The sequence below is a fragment of the Ambystoma mexicanum genome, chromosome 4q, assembly GCF_040938575.1.
Source record: "Ambystoma mexicanum isolate Mex_15411 chromosome 4q, UKY_AmexF1_1, whole genome shotgun sequence".
Lineage (NCBI taxonomy): Eukaryota > Metazoa > Chordata > Amphibia > Caudata > Ambystomatidae > Ambystoma > Ambystoma mexicanum.
Window position 1 is genome coordinate 903,520,772 of NC_090928.1, and position 20,630 is coordinate 903,541,401.

Genomic DNA, 20,630 nt, shown 5'->3' on the forward strand with positions numbered 1-20,630 from the left:
ACATATCATATCATAGAATTTTTACTGGTATCAAAGGTAGGGCCAACATGATGAGTGTTCTTATGTGGCCATACTGCTCTACATTGGTGCACCCTGTCTGGAAAGGTTTTCTTACTATGGCAGGGCATTTTTACTGGCTTCAAGTGTAAAGCCAACATGATGAATTTCCTTTACGTGGCTGCACTGATCTACATTGGTGAAGCCAGTCTGGGCATGTTTCTCACTGTAGCATGGTGTTTCTCACTAGAATGAAGGGTAAAGCTAACATAATAAGTGTTCTAACGTGGCCGTACTGGCCTATATTGGTGGAGCAAACCTGGTTATGTTTTCTTACTGTGCATTTTTTACTGCATTAAGGATAAGGATCTTGCCAACATGATGAGTGTTCTTACGTGGCTATAGTGGCCTTTTTGGGGCAGCTGATCTTGACATGCTTTCTTACTGCATTATGGCATTTCTTACGGACACAAGCAACAGTGTTATGTCCTTACATCGGGCCATAGGCATATATTGGCAGAGCCAACATGGTCATGATTATTTATAGTATCATTATGGGTAAAGCAAACACAATGTTTTTCTTATATGGGAATACTGGCATATATTGTGCAACAAACATGGACACATATGGGCATAGCCAGTATGAACATATTTTCCATATCTTGAAAGTACTTTGGAAAATGCTCATGTGCAGTGCATTGTGACCTGACATCTATTGGATTTTTTCATGTGTTACAAAACCGATGGCCACATGTGGCATTTTACCCAATTTCTCACAGAAAGTGTGCTACAAAATGCACAATGTTCATCAAAGCTTTTGAACATTTTTCCTGGAACCTTCTTCGCTAGTTCCGGCACACTGTGTATACTCGGTCGCTCATTTACACACACCCCGATTAAGAAATTCACCACCCGTAACTGGTAGGTGCTGCATCTAGGCCACGCGTTGCCGTCTGCATGAAGGCACTACCCTTTATCTGCTTAGCAGATGTGATGCTGGACACGACGCACATCTCCTCCCCGCTGAGAAGACCCCGAAGAGGACCCTTGGGACGGATGGAATGCTCCTACCAGAGGGACGAGGGGACCAGAACAACAAGCACAGACAAACGCCAGGCCAGCAAAAATAACCATGTAAGTCCGCAGAAAGCATCATGTGCCCACGTAACCCAGTTGTCTTAGCCCCCTGGAGCCAGTAAACTACCCATGAAAATCAGAAAAATAAACACGTGAGGTTGGCCTCATTCTGCGTGACTTCGACTGACTGAGACGAGAAAGAGCAGGGATTGAAAGAGCAGCAGAGTAAATAAAAGGGAAATGCCTGCCTAAGCGAGGCTGAGGAAACACATCCCCGTTGGAGTCTTTTTTAGGCACGCATAAACAGGTCTCTGATTGAAGGGGCACGTTTTTGGGCAGTGTTTTCGTTCACAGAGTTGAGAAGTGGCGTTTCACTCCAGGCGCTGTTGTGGTCGCCGGCAGATGTAGCTCCTGCTAATTTTAATATTTACACCGGGACGAGGGGCCCACTTCTACGATCTGAGGTCAAAAACAATGCCGGCTAAAATGCGTTACAGCACCGGTGTGTTGTGCACACGAGTTTGGTGTTGGTATGGCAATGTGCCAATTGTGACAACACAGAAAGCGCAATGAGCGACCGTTTTAATCATATTTAGACACGATGACGTTTGAGCTTTTTGTGTACCGCCTCCTTTTGGTATAGTACCTATTGGGTCAACTAATTTCTCTTGATCAGTTTCAAGTTGTTTCAGCTGGTATCTTTGTCTGACATGCCTTTTACTAGCTGCTATGGCAAATGTTTCAGTTGATTCCTGTTACACTTTGGAATTGATTATCGGTGTCTATTAGTTTCTTTCGGCATTTTCACCTCAACTTTCCACCAGGAACTTTCCACTGCTTTGCTGGGATGGATTTTGCCTTTAATGGGAGCATAAAAATGACAATTTTGCATCACTGGAATTCTTCTAAAACAAGTGCATGGTAAATTGGGAAATGTCCATGCCCGTTACTGTCCGTTCCCACAAAACGTCCACTGCACAGATTTTAAAATCGAGCCTTATATTTAGGCCGCCAAGTTACCTCAGCGTGTTTAACGCTTATCTCAGACAAACCAACTGCAGAGTTTAAAATGCTGGACGGGCCAACTCAACACTTGATCCGTCAAGGGTCAATACACTGAGAATTTATATTTTGGTTTATAATAATACTGACCGAGATTGTGAACTTGATTGAGAATTCAGCAGTAGAGGTGAAAAGAACAGTGCAAATTAACCAAAGTCTTGCTCCTGAAGTCCAATTAACTTTACATCCAGAAATGGGTCTAGGGCGAAACAAACTGAATGCACTTGCAGAAGAGCATGCCTTACGAAATCGCATGGCTTCAATCAAAGCACCAGTTGATGCTTATTTAATCCAACGTGTCTCCCAAGCCATCATGACCAAACATTCCACGCCTACTAGGGGAGAGGATGTCTGCCAAGCAAGAAATGCTAATCGTCCCATGAGTGCCTACAACCTACAAATATACCACCCCACAGAGTCGGCACTGTCCCAGCAGCCCCTCAAAACAGAAATATAAATAAAAATGACACTGCTAGATCAGGTCATCAGGCACACAAGAATACTTTTAAAAACTCTCACTCAGTCATTGTAAAATGCCGAGATGCGCCCTTTGAAAAATATGACTTATGTAGAACGAGTATATTGAACATCTTTGGAGATGTAGACAACCTGCAAGATATATCCTCAAGTGATATTGACCAAATTGAATTTGTCTCCAAAATGTGTCCATTGTGCGATTGTAGATTAAATCAGGTTTAGTCCTGAATTCAGTTTGGAAATCCAAAATGGAGCTGTTCAAGATGGGCTTTCTGGTTGCACAGGACCCCGAACATCTGATTGAAGAAAGAAAGTTATCCCTTGAGTGCAAAGAGTGTCCAATCCCAGAATCAGAATGTCATCCCATTTGTTCTTGTTCATGCTGTGGCCCCACTGTAATTCCTCAATATGAGAAAGTAAATGTTTATAAAAGCATAACCACTAATTGAAAATACTACAAATGTATCTTCGTTGGTTAGTTGGAACACCAGGAACACACTCATTTGCAATGTGGCTTAAATCATCCCATAAATCAATATGATATAGTGGCTCATCAAGAGACCTGGTTGCAGGTAGCCCCACTGTGGGACGATCATGATGTTATTTTATTGCCAGTGCTGGCAGCCTCAAGGGGGACACCTACTTCAGGCCTTTTGGTGGCGGTAAAAACAAGCGGAGGGTTGAGCATAAATAAGTGGGCATCACCAAATAATTTCACACAATTGGTCAAGATTTCTTACTCCACTCAGTCACTGGCCTTAATCAATTTATATCGCAATCGGATTTGTTTTCCAGATGACACCTTTTACAAAGATCTATCTAGTGTTTTAGAACTAGTTATCCAAGATCAAAACCTTACAGCAACTATTGTGCTTGGGGATTTGATTCTCGACTGCTTGCGGTCGAGCAAAGCACCTCAGGCCCATGCCAGGGAGAGGTGGATTAGGTTTGCCGCAGATCACAATGTATGTATGGCAAATGGCTCCTTTATGGGAGATATCCCGCCTCACCACACGTGGGAAAGAGGCTTGTCCAAATCAATCATTGATTATATATTTATGACTGAAACACTATTTCACAAGGTCACCAAATTTGAAATAATAGAGCAAACAGTCAGTGATCACCACCTTCTCACATTATTTTGATAATGGTATTATAAGCGGTTTGAGCCTAAACAACAGTGGGCTACTCAGACTCTGTGTGTCAATAATGCAAAAACCTGCTTCAACAATTCACTCAATGCTTTAAATGAAGCAACACCAAATTTGAGTGGGACTGAGTTTGTCTCCTATGTAGAGATCATGTCTTCCTTTCAAAATATTCATTTCGACAAAGGCTTACAACACCTACCTCATAAGCACAGATTCAATCAAATTGTACAACAAACTAGGATTGCCTGTAGGAGAGAGTTGAGCTCAATCTCTAGATTAAAAATGGGTTTGAAGAGTGTACAGCTTGTTTGTGTTGGATTCCTTTGTGGTCTTCTTTATTTCTGGCTTAAATTTGCTGGTAATTAGTAGGGTGCAGCCCACTGTAAAGTGCCACCGTGTAGGGCACTAAAATTACTTAAAGAGAGTAAGAGACCTAGGCTCATTAGCCTTCGGTGTGGGCCGCATACCCATGATACCCACTTCGGGTCAGACAGTAATCTTATATTGGTATATTGATTTCAAACTGTAATTTTTCTGAAAGGGTTTTATTTAAACAAAAGATTTCCTTATTGTTTCAAAAAATCATAGTAATTGGTTCAACTACACCAATTAGGCTAGTGCTGGGACTGGGGCAAACAATAACCCTCTGGCTAATGCATTTCGGAACAATTCCTTCTCCAGAGCCGGGATATATGGGTACTACTAAAGTATTTGCAATTCAAATGATAAAAAACCATTCAATAATCAATTGTCAATTCAAAGACATAATTTAAACCAGAATGTACACGAAAACAATAATTCAAGAAGACAGGGTGCCCACAGATAAAGAACAACGTTTGACACACATAAAAGAGGAAAAGAGAGTAAAAATAAGTTCACCTGCTCTTCGTTTTCACTGAAATAACACGCATTCTAAGCCTGTAATGATCAGTGCTATGCTATATGCCTTGCACCAATCTCATGCGTTCAGATGTTAGATATACTCCAGTATGCTCAGAGTGACCCCATATGTGAGAGACCAAACGTGATCATAAACATTAAGACACCAACTTACTAGTGCGTCTTCCTATTGCTGCCATGCTCTGCATTGCTATATTCAGGTGCTTGTGTGTTAGTATGTAGATTCTGAATGTTCTCACCCGGTGGTGAAAGTACAATGTTGAAGTGCACTTTGTAAACAAACTGCTTTTCACTGACCTGTCTGCCATAACTGTTCCTGTACGAGAATGAAAATCTCTGTGCTCTCTTTGTTTAGAGCTGTGAAACAAACGGGTGTCGCCCGTTAAAAGATGTCCGAGTGTATCCTTAACATACACGTCTCACTGATCTGTGTGGCATGGCATGACATTGACGCATGCTAAATTGTCTTACCTTAGGGCTCGATGGAGCTGTGTGCGGCGTACTGCTGCTGCTTTCGCGAACTGTGGATAGTGGCCGCTGTTCGTTGCGTTGCTATGACAACGCTCGGACACCAATATGGCCACGCGAGTACACACACATCGGCCATATTGGTGTGGGAACATCACTGTGGGATAATAGATGCCTGAGCTGGGACTTATAATTGGTATGCTAGAATTAGTCAAGATGACAAGTTAAACACTTACATGAAGGATTGTATGCGTTCATATAATATGTTGTACTGGTGTGTACATGTACGTGCAGTTAGTAACCCTAATAGGTTTGCTAGAATTGGTCAAGATGAAAAGTTGAACACTTTCTGGAAGTGATTGCATGCACTAATATATTATGCCTTACTGATGTGTACATGTGCCGGCTCGTAAACGTGCAGTTAGTTGTATTACCCTAATAGGCAACCAATCACTAAATCTTGATACTCTGATTATTAATATAGGGTGTAGCTACCTATTCAGTCCCTGGACTACTCATCGGGATAAAATCCCTCGGAATATGTATGCCCTAAGTAATATCTAATGTTCAATTATTGCATCATGGGATCCTCCATCCTTAAACCTCTTTGTCAAAGACATAATGAATTATGATAAGGATCGATTCTAATTCAAGTATACAATGTTACAGTGATGTTCGAATATTCTACATAATACTCTACATACTGATCTTTGCTGTACCAAATAGAGCGATAATAATTGATGGTTGGTGCATGCCTCCCTAGAAGTGATATGTCATTAAATGAAATTACACTTCTAATTAATTCTCATGATTACCAGTATGTGAAATTACACTTCTAATTGATTATCACAATTTCACAGTAACATAGCAAGGTTCTGGTGCGCGTACATTATGTGCCGTGGTGAAAGTTAGAACAATGTTATTATACAAAAGTAATTGATAGCCATGGTGAATGTTATCAGAGCAATGTTGTTATAGAAAGCAATTGAGATCAAATTCTTCATTTAATCCTCGTGGGGACAATGCTTTCAGTCGATCGATCAGGAAGGCTTCCTTTTGCTGTCTTGTCTATGTGTGAGAATCAATTAGAAGTATAATTTCACATACTGGGTAATCATGAGAATTAATTAGAAGTGTAATTTCATTTAATGACATATCACTTCTAGGGAGTCATGCACCAACCATCAATTACCATCGCCCTATTTGGTACAGCAAAGACCAGTATGTAGAGTATTATGTAGAATATTCAAATGTCACTGTAACATTGTATACTTGAATTAGAATTGATCCTTATCATAATTCATTTTGGCTTTGACAAGGAGTTTTAAGGATGGAGTATCCCATGATCCAATAATTGAATGTTAGATATTACTTAGGGCATACATATTCCCAGGGATTTTATCCCTATGAGTAGTCCAGGGACTGAATAGGTAGCTACACCCTATATTAATAATCAGAGTATCAAGATTTAGTGATTGGTTGCCTATTAGGGTAATACAACTAACTGCACGTTTACGAGCCGGCACATGTACACATCAGTAAGGCATAATATATTAGTGCATGCAATCACTTCCAGAAAGTGTTCAACTTTTCATCTTGACCAATTCTAGCATACCTATTAGGGTTACTAACCGCACGTACATGTACACACCAGTACAATATATTATATGAACGCATACAATCACTTCCTGTAAGTGTTTAACTTGCCATCTTGACTAATTCTAGCATACCAATTATAAATCCCAGCTCAGGCATATATTACCACACAGTGATGTTCCCACACCAATATGGCCGACACGTGTGTATGCACGTGGCCATATTGGTGTCCGAGCATTGTCATAGCAACGCAACGAACTGCGGCCACTATCCGCAGTTCGCGAAAGCAGCAGCAGTACGCCGCACACAGCTCAATCGATCGAGCCCTAAGGTTAGACAACTTAGCATGCGTTAATGTCATTCCACACAGATCAGTGAGACGTGTAGGTTAAGGGTACACTAGGACATCTTTTAATGGGTGACACCCGTTTGTTTCACAGCTCTAAACAGCTCTAAACAAAGCGAGCACGGAGCTTTTCATTCTGACAGGAACAGTTATGGCAGACAGATCAGTGAAAAGCAGTTTGTTTTCAAAGTGCACTTCAACATTGTACTTTCACCACCTGGTGAGAATATTCAGAATCTACATACTAACACACGAGCACCTGAATATAGCATTGCAGAGCATGGCAGCAATAGGAAGATGCAATAGTAAGTTGGTGTCTTAATGTTTATGATCACGTTTGGCCTCTCACATATGGGGTCACCCTGAGCATACTGGAGAATATCTAACATCTGAACGCATGAGATTGGTGCAAGGCATATAGCATAGCACTGATCATTACAGGCTTAGAATTTGTGTTATATCTGTGGGCGCCCTATCTTCTTGAATTATTGTTTTCTTGTACATTTTGGTTTAAATTATGTCTTTGAATTTACAATTGATTATTTAATTATTGAACTGCAAATACTTTAGTAGTACATTTATAACCCAGCTCTGAAGAAGGAATTGTTCCGAAATGCATTAGCCAGAGGGTTATTAGTTGCCCCAGTCTCAGCACTAGCCTAATTGGTGGAGTTGAACCAATTACTATGATTTTTTGAAACAATAAGGAATTATTTTGTTTAAATAAAACCATTTGAGAAAAATTACAGTTTGATTGAAATCAATATAACAATATAAGATAACTGTCTAACCCGAAGTGGGTATCAAGGGTGTGCGGCCCACACCGAAGGCTAATGAGCCTAGGTCTCTTGCTCTCTTTAACTCAATCTCTAGATTGTCACTGAGTAAACATGATCAGGCACAAAAAACGATCAAGTGTAGATATCGAAATTGGATCCATGCAAGGAAAGCTAAACTATTTCAATCTGATGGTGACGCTTTCATGCAATCAGTACATAACAAAAACTCTGCCCAAGTGTGGGCCTTACTTAACAAAACATCTAACCAAACACAAGCCAGTGCCCAACTGAGTGGGGTTCCCGAAGCCCTATGGCTTGATCACTTTTTACACCTATATGCTGATGAGAACTTTGACAATTATAGGTATGCGACTCTAGCCACAGAGGGTTGGCATTTGGAATGTTCTGACAAAATAATAGAAGATCTCATAAACAAATTGTCATCCTCCCGTGCTGCAGGAGCGGATGGCTTGAGCAATTTTATGTTTAAGCAAAATCCGACGAGGTGGGCTAGCATTCTTAATAATGTTTTCCAACAAATTCTAGGATCCAGGAAAACACCGACTTCTTGGAAATCATCCTTGATTGTTCAGGGTGCCCTGTTAAGCTATCGGCCTATCGCTCTGCTTGATGCACAGGGAAAGGTCTTCTCAAGACTAGTCTTGAGGGACTTTTCCCGGTGGTCACAAGCATATAATCAACGTGATCCGAATCAGACAGGTTTTGTTGCTGGGTTGGGAACTGTAGTTAATTTCTTAACCCTTAATGCCCTCAAATCACAGGCACAATCAAATAAACAACCAATGTATTTCGCATTTGTCGATTTACACTTGGCTTTTGACTAGGTTTCTCGAGTTAAGCTCATGGGAAAGCTGCTATTTGCGAAGTGCCCAACAACCTTATGTGACATCACCCACGCCCTACATTCAGCGACCTCTATAAACATTAGGTTATCAATCATAGGCCTTTTGTCTGCAGCAATTTCCATATCGAGAGGGTTGAAGCAAAGGTGTATCCTTGCTTCGACCCTCTTTCCTTTTTTTATACATGATGTGATGCAGGCCTTTATCCAGGTTTGTTCGGATTCACCAAAAATTAATGGTGTGACAATCAAGGCTTTATGGTATGCGGACGACCTGGTGTTAATTTCAAAAACTCTGCCAGGCCTGCAACTCCTTTTGTCTGCCTTAAGAGTCATCAATCTGAAGAAAACTCAGATAGTGATATATGCTCCTAGATTAACCAACAGGGCTAAATTGGATTAGAAGATTAAGGATGTGAGTTTGGAAGTTGTATCGACTTATCTGTATCTTGGTATCTTATTTGATGGAATGCCGTAGGTTGATTCACAACTAAAGACGCTTGGTCACAAATTAATCTCAGCCATATCGCAGATCTGGTTAGTCCTACACAAGTATGGCAAATTTTCGATTAGATCTGCCATCATGTATTGGTGACAGAAAGTTATACCAATGATCCTCTATGGTTTGGAGACCAAAAATATAATCTCGACATCATTTTTGAACAAATTAGAGGAAAGATTTTGGAGGGGTATTCTACATCTTCCACAGTGTGTACCAGGACCATGGCTGCGACATGAGTTGGGTTTTACCTCTTTGGTTGCTGAATATAACTGGCGGTTATGTGCCCTGTTCCGTAAATGTTTAATGTATACTCAAACTGACAACATCTTAGCAACCATGTCTGTCTATATGCTGTCATCATCACATGCATTTGTTCGATCATGGTCAACTTGCATTCTTAAAATGTTGGTGAGGGCAGATGTGAACATTGACACTCTCATCATGAATCCGAGCCAAGTATACAATATATAGGTTGGACTGGATTGAAACAAGAAGCATATGTCTAACCTATAAGGATTTTCATGCTTTGCATTTGAACAGAAAAAACTTAAAGAGCTAGAATCATATTTGTGCAAAGCACCATTTTCACAGTTGAGATCATTAATACGTCTATGATTAAACTTGTTTTTGACAAGAGATGTTTTGGCAAGGAGGAATTTTATTAATGCAAAAGGGAATTTTTGTAGATATTGTGTGGATATTTCTGTCAGAGAAACTTTAAAGCATGTAATAGTAGAATGCCCAGCTTTGATGAATTTGAGAGCTAAGGTTTTCTGGAAACATATGACGTATTTTGGTCTGATGTCTCCGGAAAACAGATGGCCAACTATTTGGTCATCCAAAGTTATGAGCATTCGAGTTGCAATGTTTAATTTCATGAATGCTTTAAATTTAAATTCTGTAAGTGCCCCTGTGGTGGTTTAGGTCTTCTATGAAAAACAGCGGTTTATAGGAGGTCACCATGTGGTAATATAATCATCACATGCTAAACATTGTGGATTGCTCGAACAACCTCTATGTAATCCCACCTCCCCGATAGTCTCTAGTAAGAGCACCATTGAACATATACAGTCTCTCAAATAATTTGCTTTTTTTATATGAGGTGGCTATCGATTATGATAGGAATTTTATGTACCATGTGTTAATATGTTCAATCTGCTTCAGATGATTTGTTTTATGTTATGTTTTATTTTATGGTAGCTCATTTCTATTTTATTTCTTTGCCTCTGTTTTGTGGTGCTCTGTAAATATTGGTGTAAATGTTGCTTTGTAACGTAAATTTGGAAATGTAATTGAATTATTTTAAATGTTTTGAAAAAGTTGAGTTAACGCAGCTAATTCAATAAAAAAATAACAATAATACTTATTTTTACAGCGCTCAGAAGCAGGGATTCTACATGAAGAGCTATATTAACATTTTAAATTGTAATATTTTGATCTTTTATGATCACCGCAAAGGCGTTTTTTTGGACTTTTAACTAAAGTATATAGAATTAACACAAGAATAACTGATATAACCAGTTGTGAAACAGTATAGGATTCCGCAGACAGCTAATGTTAGTGGTCTCAGTTTTGAAATAACTTTATATGGTACCCAAAATGTACTTTGATTAAGACAATACCTTGGGTAGGCACTATTGTGCAACTGTAAAATGTAGATGTGTTCGGTCTCTGCTCCGTGCTGAACCCACAAATATCCTGAAAACAAACTCATTTTCCTAAGTAAATTTGTCAATACTTGAGCGTATCAGTGTCTGTACTGGTATTGGATAGTTATATAGCACTCTGGACGGACCTAACCGCATCTAGGCGCTGTTCATTAGAGATAAGCAAATTTCTGGTTATATAAAGAAGCCTGCAGACGAATCAGCATGTTAAGTCTTAAGGGTTCTTCTGTGGTCATTCTTTGCCCATTTCGTTTCACAGCACTTTTTGCCAAAAAATGCCAAAAAAATTATTGTTTTTTAAAAACATTTTATTTGGGGGTGGGGGTCCTGTCCCACCCAATCCCACCTCCCCTGTTATTTATCCCTCGACACCACCCAACCCTACCCCTTATATATCCCGAGCCACCATTTTTTGGATTTCTTTTCGGCAAAGGATTTTGGGCAAAAAGTTCAGCAAAAAAGGGGGATGAATAAACGTCGTAACATCTTAAGATCCTTACGGAATTGCAGAAATAGTCTTTTTTCATAATTTCCTAAGGTAGGCTATTCCAAAACTTTGGCCCATACACAGCAAATCTTATTTCTCCTCTGAGGACACAAGACAGAGATGGTATCACAAGCTGCAATTTATACCCTGAGCGCAGTTCCCGGAGAGTAGTCTACCTGATCACTTAACATGCTAAATAGGATGGAGCCATAGTATTTAAACTTGTAAATTAGGCAGAGAAATTTTAAACTAATTCTGACCCCCTACTGGCAACCAATGGAGCGTGCATTGTAGTGCTGAGATTGGGTGGGATTTCCTAACTCCAAAAGACAGCCTGATCACTCATTTTGAGCTCTCTATAGCCGCTGTAAACGTTTCTGTGGGATACCTGCTAACAGACTATTACAATCTTCAGTAGGGACAAACGGAAGGGCGTGTCGCAATAAGACTAGTGAATAAAAAACACTGCACTTTTTTCCCTGCCTGTTCTTCACAGTTCAGGTTATCCTGCAAGATGCAACCAAGATTTTTAATCTCTGAAGCAAATTCCAATTTAGAGCCCAGAAAACCAGCATGGTAAATGCCTTAGTCGGGACCAATACGATGTGTTAGTCCAAATAGGGCTACTTCTGTTTTTGTTGAGTTTAATTGTAACCAATTTCAGGACATTCATTTACTCATCAAGGCACTGCCCTACTCTGTGATAGGACTCCTCCAAGTCACCAAGTTTAATAAATACATTTGTGCCATCATTGTATGATTGAAAGCTGGCTTTATGTCTGCTCAATATATCAATTGGAGGCCTCAGGTATATGTAAATAGCAAAGGAGATAGGGAGGATCGCTGGGGCACTCCACAATCTTGAGAGAGGATCAGATGTAAACTCTCATTTGTTGCTGGTGGTCTGATAGAAAAGACTTGAACCATTTAATAGCATGTTCTGAAACATTGCCTACCTCCCTAAGCCACCGCAATGAGACACAGTGATCTACTGTGTCGAAAGCCGCAGAGAGGTCCCGCATTACGAGCAGTGACAGCTCCCCCTGATCAGCAACCCAGAGTAGCTCGTCCCAAACTGACAAATCCTGGCCGGAATCCAGATTAACAGGAGTCCAATAGTGCCTCCTTTGCCACATGTTCCTGTAACTGAACAGTGACTACATTCACTAGGATTTTTCCTGCCAATGGTAGGCCGGCAACCGGATGGTAGTTTTGTAAATCAGTCGAAATCCAAATTGGATTTTGTTTTTCAATAAAGGTGTTAATATAGATTTTGTTTGGGCCCACATCTTGTACTAAGGAACTGTTTACAAATTGGGTCATAAAAGATGAGTTCTAAAGCAAGTCTAAAGCACAAGCCGGTAGAGGAATAAAGCAAGTCATTAGTAAGTTTGTATGACTGCAACAGAGTCCGAATGCAATTCTTGGATACTGCTTCAAAATTAAATAGAGGCTTGACACAGCAAGAATCCTCAGGTTGTATTTCTCCTCCATGGGCTAGAGGGGTTGTAACTGCTTTCAGATCTGCTTGTGTATTCAAAGTAATTGTCTATATCCACATATTTCTTTAGTGAAAGTCACCATACTCATTCCCTGCCAGACACAAGACTTAAGTGCTGTGGCCTACCTCATTGCAGAAACACCCCGATGGTACTCAGATTGAGAAAACTTGTCCAGCCACAGATGGGGTAAAGCTGGCTTGCGCTGCTTGCTGGAGCCCAGCACAACATATGAACTAGCTAGCAGTGGCTAAACCGGACACTGAGCTCAATACGCTCATCCGGCTGTGGAATGGGTGATGGTGACACACTACTCTGATTAAAGCCTTAAAGTCTGTTGGTGCCGATCTCCACCTTCAGGACTTGTGACTTGGCACAGACCTCAGCCACGTGGGGGAACTTTGTAGCCATGAGGGCAAGCTTTCTACCCATTGGCGGACCAAAGACTACGAGCTTTATAAACAAGACCAGATGGGCCGCTCACAGCCTTATTTTTGATATGCCTACTGATAGGGGCTGAATAAATCCATAGTTGTGAACGGATGTTCGGGACTGGGCTTGTGATGTTACAGGTTTTGGTGATATAACAGCCCAACACTGGTATCCATTTTACCGTCGGCTCACAACAGCTACAACTGAAGAGCTGCCGCTGTGCTGCAGTAAGCTCTACACTGAGTCTCTCTGACTGAGAAGAGCCTCTCTGACTGATAACAGAGAAGATTACTCTTAATTCCTAGAATGACTAAAGGAAAGATGAGGAAACAAGGATGTGAGAGCAGATGTGATGGCGGTGCCACCCAAAGCACTTAAACAAATATTTCAAAAAGGTAGCAGGCACAACATGGCATGATAACCTGTTCTGAGATGTGTGTTTGTAACACACGCTTTTTGCTCACTATACCTTTCACAGATGGGAAATATCCATTTGCATATCAGTCTTTGTCCTGCCCACATGGGCAGACCAGCACAAAAATGCTATGGCAATTCCTCTCTGAACAAGAGTACCAACAGCAACCCCATACACGTGTTTCAGACTTGTTGGGCTTCATCAGTGAGGTGAATCTGTGCTTCTCTGAGCGCAATGAGCAGGGAGTCTACGTCTGGTTGCCCCCAGATAACTCAGGGTGACCAAACCCAAGTTCCTCGCAAATATTTCAAAAAAGGTATCAGGCGCTCCTCTCCAGAAAGAACATGGCATGATAACCTGTTCTGAGATGAGTGTTTGTAGCACACGCTTTTTGCTCACTATACCTTTCACAGATGGGAAATATCCATTTGCATATCAGTCTTTGTCCCACCCACATGGGCAGTCCAGCACTGAAGTGCTATGGCAATTCCTCTCTGAACAAGAGTACCAACAGCAACCCCATACACGTGTTTCAGACTTGTTGGGCCTCATCAGAGAGGTGAAGCTGTGCCTCTCTGAGCACAGTGAGCAGGGTGTTCACGTCTGGTTGCCCCCAGATAACTCAGGGTGACAACTCCAAGTTCCTTGCAAATATTTCAAAAAAGGTAACAGGTGCTCCTCTCCAGAAAGAACATGGCATGATAACCTGTTCTGAGATGAGTGTTTGCAGCACACGCTTTTTGCTCACTGTACCTTTCACAGATGGGAAATATTAATTTGCATATCAGTCTTCGTCCCGCCCACATGGGCAGTCCAGCACCAAAATGCTATGGCAATTCCTCTCTGAACAAGAGTACCAACAGCAACCCATACAGGTGTTTCAGCCTTTTTCATGTATTTAACACAAGCGGCACGGAAAGCTAGAATGTCTGCAAGCATTGGTCATACAATATGCTCTATTCTTTGCAGCAAATCTCAAAATCTACTATGAGGGAAAATTAGGTCATTTAATTGATCCTTGGAAAGCCTGGGAATGGATAGAATTGCATCGGGGGGGGGGGATCAGTCCAGACAGAAAAACAAGTTAATTAATGAAAAGGGACGATATCTTCCTACTCCTTTAATGTCACAACTGGAAGCTCAACAGAATATAGAAGAAGCCACAGAACTAACATTATTTGTGTAACAGCACTCATATTGAGGGAAGCAATTATTAACAATATAGCATCACATGTTGGTGAAGGTACACAAACATAAACTGGGGTAATATTGACTTCTTATTAAGAACATGAAACTAAACAAATATGGTAATCACTGACATCTTCTGCCAGCGTGCACACACCCATTCACTCACTTAACTGTTTTTAGGCCACCAGTTCGGATGATAGATACTCCAAGTTCCACAGGTAGTATAGGGAGAGAGGAGTTGGAATGTCTTTGTGGGGCTAAATTGTTATCGTAGTAATTATGCATTATCTGAATATTCAAGAAAAGATATACTATGCACTAGAAAAAATAAATTCTCCTGCTTCAAATGTTTATTGGAGAGATGGCTAATTATAAATGAGGAGGGATTACCTGCATGTCATCAAATGTTAATGGTTATGTATTACACTGAAGCGGAGTATGGCACCATTTCTTAACAGTCGATATTGCATTTCTTCAAGAAACACATGTGCAAGGTTACAATTGCACAGTTTTTCTTAAATTGAACTATCCTAAGGATCTTCACATGGAATTTACTAAAGGTCATGAGGGGTCATGTTGTTGATTGGGATATCCACTCTGTTTCACCTAACAAATGTTATCAAAGATACTGGCGGTAGATACTTATTAATCACTGGTGTATTCTGGGCGGAATCTGCAATGTTTATTAGAATCTATGCACCTCCTCCTCTTGGCATGGATCTGTTACAAGAACTCCAATCCCCACTTGCACTGCTCTCTGCAGAGCTATGGTTTATAGGAGGGGATTTTAAAGAAGTAATGGATTAGATTGTGAGATGGACTGGTTCAGAGAAACCAGAAAGAAATGATGCACTTGACCCTCAACAAAAAGGTTATTCATTTCATTCTGCAGCTCATTTTTCTATGTCCATACTTGATAGCTTTTTTGTACTCCACAGGGACATACACTGAATACAGGATAGAAACATTCTCCCTCTTGGTATATCAGATCACTCTCTTTTGCTATTATTGGTAAAAGGAACACACACTATTCCCAAAAACTCATGTCGACTAAACTCTACTTAGGACTCCCGAATTGTATGCATACTTTAGACCAAAAAATAGTGGAACACTTTGGATTGATTACCAGATCAGTAGAGGACTCAAAGATATTGTTGGAAGAATACAAAGCAATACTGAGCGGGGGAGACATTTTGATTCTTAATGCAATCAAGCAGCAATGGTATAAAGATCTCATCAAGTTAGAAACTGAACCTTTGAGACTCGAAGGGGAAATCTTACCAACCCACTCGCAGGATACTCTGAGACGGCTACTTTAAACCAAAATGCAATATCATAATTGTATGACTGATACGGATCATCGAGCCTATCTAGAATCCCTAGGTCGAATTTATGAGGCAGGCAACAATGCATTCATTATCTACAAGAACTACTCTTGTAGATAATGATATTACTGAAGAAATAATCTCTGAAGGGATTCTTGGCCTTCAATCAAGCAAATCCCCAGGTCCCAATGGTTCCCCATTTAAGCCAAGGAAAGAACTGGGCAATAAGGTGACCAAAAATATGTCATCAATGTTTAGGGCCAGTAGGGATGGGGTGGACCTCTCCCCAGATCTGAGACAAGCACCAATAGTAGTTACCCCCAAAAAAGTTAAACACCCCCACAAATTGCACCTCTTATAGACAGATCTCACTGATAAACGTTGAATCAAATGTACTGGCCATAGTTTGAGCCAATAGACTATCGAAGGTGCTCCCTGACCTCATTCACCCTGATCAATGTGGCTCTCTCCTAAAGAGGGACATACCAGAATGAACATCTGCAGGCTCCACAATGCTATTGAGAAGGCCTCATCTATTCATAGCCACCTGGCTATACTGACGATCGATTTTGAGAAAGCATTGAACTCTATCCAATGGCATTTTCTATGGGCAGTATTAAGTATAATGGGTTTTTGGGGAGATCTTTCTAAAATTGATGAAACTATTATATAATACACTGATAGCCTCAGTGAGGGTCAATGGGATGCCTTACAGATATTTTTCTCTTGAGAGGGGATCGACACAGGGTTATACCTTGTCTCAGTTGTCATTCACCTTGGCTATTGAACCATGGGTGGTATGGTTTAGAGAAGGTCCTACATGGAGATGTTGTCTATGGGCAACAGGCATGAAAACTGGGTAGCTCTGGGCGCAGATGGTCTCTTAATATTTCTGATGGAACTGCTGCACTCTGGCCCTAAATTTACAGAAATCTTACAGACGTTTGGGAGATACAGTGGCTTCCAGATGAATTGGCACACGTGTATCCTATTTCTGCTGCAGGGAGGCCCACATGCAATCCCACTAGATGTCAGATTTTAGTTGGTGAAGGATTAATTTACATACTTCAGTATCATGGTTAATAAGGAAATAACAAACTTCCTAACTCATAGCCTTGCACCAATTAATACAACATTTCAAACAGACATACAATTCTGGACATCCCTACACCTATCCTTACTTGGAAGAGCAAAATTATTTAAAATGATGACGCTCACTAGCTATTAATATGTCATTCTGAACACTGTTCAAATAATAAATTGATTCCGATTCTGAGACAACTACCATGGCAGTATTCCCATCCCCCAATTGCACTGTCTACTTTGCATGGTTCAGTCTGGGATAGTAGAATTGGTTTTATCGATAGTAAAAGATAATACTGGGCAGCACAACTGGTGATAGAAACTGAATGGCTTCATGGTGACTCTCCGCAACACATATTACAACGGATTGTAATTGGATCGTCAGGTTTCACCCATAGAGATGATTTAAGGTTGAGGAAAGCTTAAACAACTACTGAGGGGCATGAAACAGGTCATATGGGTGAAAAGAGGATGTCAGCATAGCAATTGGATTGGCTGGTACAATTACGCTCAGATCACCAAATTGGTACAATAATGATTTGGCAGAGAACCAAAAACATTTTTGCCGTTTAAGATAAGGATTGGCAAAAATATCTTGTTTTTAAATGATGTTCTCATCAATGGTGTATTGGTCTCGTTCCAAAATCGTGCTAAAAAATAAACGTGCTGCGGTCAAAGATTCCTGTAAATCCAATTGAAATGTGCAATGGAAACTCAATTTCAAGGTAATTATCATCTTACACTTCGATCTTCTTTAGAGACCAACTTAAACGAAGAAATAATTTCCAGCAAATTCGATGATGTATCAAGCCACCCTTTTGTTTACTCCAGGCTACCTGTCAAAACCTAAATCAAAATGTGTAACAGGTCTTGGCCCTTTTGAATCAGAAGAATGATGAGAAGCCTTGATGTTTCCTGGAGGAGTGGCCATCTCAGCTAAAATTCGCTTAATTCAATTTAAGATACTGACCTGCGGGATTGCTCAGGGCGTTTGTCCTGGAAGCAAAACAATGCAACAGAGGTTCAAAACCCGGTCTCGCACTTCCAAGAGAAAAATTATAATTACTCTAAATGGTATATTGCTCAAGCAAGCGATCTCTTTTTTAAATGCAGGCGAGCCACAGATTCTCCCTGACTGAGATGTAAAAATACTATTACCATTTAATCTGCAATGTCCCATGATGCAAAGGTTTTGGAATGGAATACTGAGACATAGCGTAAAGGTGACAGGTGGAGATGTTGGGGATGATCCCAAGATGCTCTTGCTGGGAAAATGGGATGAGTACCTTTTCTCTAGATTTGAAAAACCGTTAATAGAAACTGCCTTAGTGGCCACAAAACAAAATATTGCAATGAAATGGGGTGTGAGAGACATATCCATATTGGCTAATTGGAAGCAGGGCATCAATAACTAGTGCAGAACTCGTGGCTGCCCTCAGAAATGTGTGAATATCTGGAAGAATGGGTAACGGTTGGATAAAGGGCTGTTTTGACTATTCCTACTTTCCACACATTGATATATCATTCTCTGCAGATTGGATACATGTGTACTACACTTTTGTGTCAACCTACTATTTCTACTACTCTCTGCTATGTTGTTTTATTCTTAAAACCAATACAATATGTAACAAATAAAAAAAAAGAAAGAGCTTACCTGCAGCAGTGAATCCAAAATGGCTGAATTATTTTGCACACAGTTGGAAAAAGCACAGGCAAGCAATAGCACTGAAAAAGCAAACATAAAGGTGGAGACCATCTATGGCATGCGTGCCAAGAATAGGAACAGACATTTGCTGAGTCCATGAGCCTTTCATTGCTTATCTGGAGTTGTGTTCTATCTAAAAAAGTAGGTATTTTAGTTGGATATATGTAGCGTAAACCTAGCTGAGAGGTTGCGGAGCAAGGCTATCAAACATCCACAGCAAACATTGAGAGGCTGGAGCATGCCAGTTTTGTTTGACCTAATTCCCAAACTGTCCATCTGGTGAGCATGAAAGCCAGTTTATAAAACTAAAGTGAAATACATTGCTGAGCAGTGCCAGGAGCCGGAAAAGGTATGATCCGAAATAATTTAAGGACCTTTCGTCAGTTATACCGTTAATAGTTTGACAGTCACTAATTCCACTTGCCCCTTTTCACAGTCTCTTACAATTATGTCTGCATTGGTACCTTACATCACAGGTTTCTGTTCAACCTATGATGGAAACCACATCACGTTTGCACCTTTTCAAACTTACAAGCCCCTGAAGAAAACCCCTTTACCAACATAGAGGTTTGAAACATGTAGGATAGATTTAGAAAAATAGGACACAGCTAAATACAGGTCCATGCTAGTAGACCGTATTGAAAGGAATGTGTACTGTAACATCACCCAGCACATGCAGAGGCTTTGCTTCTCTGAGATTGGTGCTTCAATGTTAACCAGGATCAATTTGAATGTTGTGATTTTTCACTTGTTCATGTTGTCATTGGAGAATGTTTAGTAATATGGAGATGTGTGTTAGGGAAGTCATGCACTTGATTGTATTGGTTTAGGTACCACTTTAATAATGTTAGTAATGTCTAGATGTTTTTTAAACCTAATCTTTACAATAAAATAGTGAAAAATTCAGTACCACTCAATGCCTTAGGGAATATTTGTTTTCCCAAGATGTTTTGTGCCAAAAAAAAAACATTTAGTGGCAGGCTACAGACACTAGAATCATTGGATGGCTACACAGGAGGTGGAAGGTCCTGCAGTGTGCAGTATATAAATGATCTCAGTCACTCATTTACTGCAGATGCTGCAGGCAGGTGGGTTTCAAATATCAAAGGCCTGTTGACAAGGCAGCAGAGAAGCTGAAAGCAACAGCGAAATAGGCTTAGCCCCAATCGTGAAATTGAGATTGGGTTGCATGAAAGAGAACCTTGAAAATGGGACAGATTTCATTATTTACTCATTTATTCTCAGACATGTGATGTTGTCAAGCATTTTGCCCCTGCATGACAGCATTGTCTCTCTGTGATGACAAAGGAACTCCCGTAGGAAAGAGTCGGTGAAGGACTGAGAGAAGGAGCCCACTAAACCCTTCCACTCCCCTATCCAAACGAACCACCACGCTACGTTACTTTTAAATGTGTAAATACTGTCAATGTTGAAAAATATTATTATGCCCCCAGGTCATGTACCTGAGATATTATTCCAATTTCACACCTTTAGCACCCAGTACACATCACTCAATCCAACAAGTCAAGGCACCTTACCCTAGTCCTGCCTCCACTCTTTCTTATTTCCCACTTTGTAAGCCATTTTGTTTGAAAGGAGACCCGGGTCTTCG